Source organism: Emys orbicularis, chromosome 1 (genome assembly GCF_028017835.1).
Source record: "Emys orbicularis isolate rEmyOrb1 chromosome 1, rEmyOrb1.hap1, whole genome shotgun sequence".
NCBI classification, from domain to species: domain Eukaryota; kingdom Metazoa; phylum Chordata; order Testudines; family Emydidae; genus Emys; species Emys orbicularis.
The window spans coordinates 372,645,042-372,647,908 of record NC_088683.1 but is presented as its reverse complement, the minus strand read 5'-3'; the positions used below and the strand labels follow the sequence as shown (position 1 = coordinate 372,647,908).

Here is a 2,867-nt window from a genome sequence, read left to right as displayed (position 1 = left end):
ATTTCATCAGCCTATAAGTTAATTAGTAATAACGGGCTCTTCAGTCTAGCAGAGAAAGGTCTAACACTAGCCAATGGCTAGAAATCGAATCCAGACAAATGCAGACTGGAAATAAGGTGCACATTGTTAACAGTGAGGTTAATTACCTTTTGGAAAAATGTACAGTTGTGGTGGATTCTCCATCCCCGAGAATGTTTAAATCAAGGTGGGTGTTTTTCTAAAAGCTCTGCTCCAGGAATGTTTTGGGGGCAGGGCTCTAGGCTGCGTTGTGCAGGAGGTCGGACTAGAGGATCACAAGGGGCCTTTCAGGCCTAGGAATCTATGAATCTCAGCTTTCATTCAAATTTCAACCCAGGATACCCTGGAGGCATGAGGCTCACCCATTAGATCCATAGAGGAGAAACACCAACAAAACACCACCCACTCCTTGTGTCCCTGAGGCTTTTCTAATTTCTCTGGCCCCGACAGCCCCTTGCTGGTACAGCCTCCTTTGTCCCTGCCTGTTCCCCATGAGTATTTTAACCCAAACAGTCTCACATTGAAAACAAGATGAACCTGAAGAATCTCAGAAGAGATGGCTCCAAATCCATGGGAATCTCTGAGCCAGGGGATGTTGTAAAGGCCAGAAGTCTAACTGGATTCGGAAGGGAACCAGAGAAGTCCCTGGAGGCCAGGCCCACCAATGGCTATTGGCTAGTATGGGCAGCTGTACTCAGTTCTGTCACCTAAACAGAATGGCTCAGGTGCGGGAATCTCCCTCATATCCCCTGCAATGAGGATTGATGCAAAGGCCATACTTGAGTTCTCCTTACCATGTTTTGGACTGAAGAACTTTAGCCCTTTCCCCAGTGCTCCAAATCTATTTGTCTCTCTCCTATAGCTGGCCACATTGGTTCTATAGTTCTCCCACAGCCTCTTGACCAACTTGGTTTTGTTGAAGTGATCCACATATAAGTGGCAAAGTCACTGGTGACAGGAGAATATTGCCTTGCCTTTGCCAGTCTCACCCCAGCTCTCCAAGTCACAGAGCAGACGAGAAATGACAGCAATGCATCATTACCTAGTTCAGGTTCAAAAGGCCCCAGACAAACGTATTGCTTTGGGATGTGAGAAGCTCTATTAGAGGTCACACTGATCAGCAGAAACAGGAGCAAGTAGCGGTTTCTCTGGGGAATTTTCTCAGCACCCTCTCACAGATCTCCTTCGCCCTCACCCCGTAAATGACTGGGTTCAGCATGGGGGGCATGAGGATATGGAAACTGGCAACCAGAATGTGGGCAGAATGGGGAATCTGCTGGCCTAACCTGTGTGTGAGGTACAAGGAAAGCACCAGGGTGTGGAATATGAACATCACAGCCATGTGGGAGCCACAGGTGCTGAGAGCCTAGAGGCGTGCGTCATTGGATGGGAGCCGGAAGACGGCCTGTAGTATACGAGCATAGGACAAGATCCATCACTAAGAGGGAAACTAAAAACAAGTATATTCTCCATTGGGCCTAATGTCTGCACAGGCCAGGTTTGCAATTCCCATGTCCTCGCAGTAGGAATGGGCAAGGACACGGGCTCTACACAAAGGCAGATGGTCTACCGGGAATACCACGGGGAAAATGAGGACTCCTGGCTTCAATATAAACACCAGGTCCATCAGTGCAATTCTCTTCTTTGCTAAGATCACAGTGTATCTCAGAGGGTCACAGATGGCCATGTATCTGTCAAAGGCCATGGCTAGAAGAACGGCTGACTCCATTCCTGTGAACGTGTGAATGAAGAACATCTGGGTGAGGCAGCCACCAAAGCTGATCTCTCTGAAGTTGAACCAGAAGATGCCCAGCATTCTGGGCACTGTAGCAGTAGAGAGGCCAAGGTTGATGGCTGAGAGCACGCACAGCAAGTAGAACATGGGCTGGTGGAGGCTGGGCTCTGTTTTGACGATGAGCAGGATGGTGCAGTTCCCCAGCAGTGTTATGATGTAGATGGTGCAGAAGAAGATGGAGATTCAGGTGTGTGCAGCTTCCAGCCCTGGGATGCCCAGCAGGATGAAGGTGGAAGGGTGGGAGTAGGTATAATTGAGCAGTGGCATCTCCAGCAGTTGCTGATGTCCCTGCTGCTGGCACAGATGCTCCCTGCAAGGAGAAAGAGTGCTGCTTTACTCTGCTTAGCGTCACTCATCCAAACTGTACTTAAGAGCCAAAGAGAGAAACTACAGAAAGAGAAACAAGCAAGTGAAGAAAAGGAAGTTGTCAGCTGAGACAGAGAGTCAGAGCGAGCCAGGGAGGCCTCTAAAGACAGCAGAAGCCCCAGAGCAGAAAACTTTCACACCAGGGACAGTAAGGCCATGAGGAGGGACCGACAGGAGGGACTGCAGTACTTCAATGTCCTTGGAATTTCTAAATCTTACAGAGGACAGTTTCCTTGCTCAGAAAGTGCGCATCTAACCTGGGGGAATTCCAGACCAGCAATGGATACACTTGGGGCTTTAACTGGGCCAGTTTCACAAGGCTGAAAACAATTCTGAGCCAAAGGAGCGGGGAGGAAGAATTGAACTGAATCAGAAAAATGTGAATTATAATTGAGACTCTCACAATCAAGAAAGAAGTTCATGCAGGCTAAAATATCTGACCCCGTTTAGAGGGGAAGTGAAGGTAGGTTTAAAAAATAAATGGAAGAAAGGGGAACTTATGGAGTCTATAAAACTGATAAGGGAAGCCAAGGGACACAAGGAGAAATCCATGGCCCAGAGAGTTAAGGACAATAAGAAGGAGTATTTAAAATATATTAGGAACAAAAAAAATCCAGACAATGGTATTGGTCATTACTAGACGGAAATGGTAGAATTATCAATAGTAATGCAGACAATGCAAAAGTGT

The 2,867-nt window shown here is 47.5% G+C and overlaps 1 pseudogene; it reads right to left on the bottom strand.

Moving 5' to 3' along the window:
• Nucleotides 1–1,135: 1,135 nt before the first annotated feature.
• On the bottom strand, nucleotides 1,136–2,080 carry LOC135874034 (olfactory receptor 52E8-like; annotated as a pseudogene).
• Nucleotides 2,081–2,867: the final 787 nt, after the last annotated feature.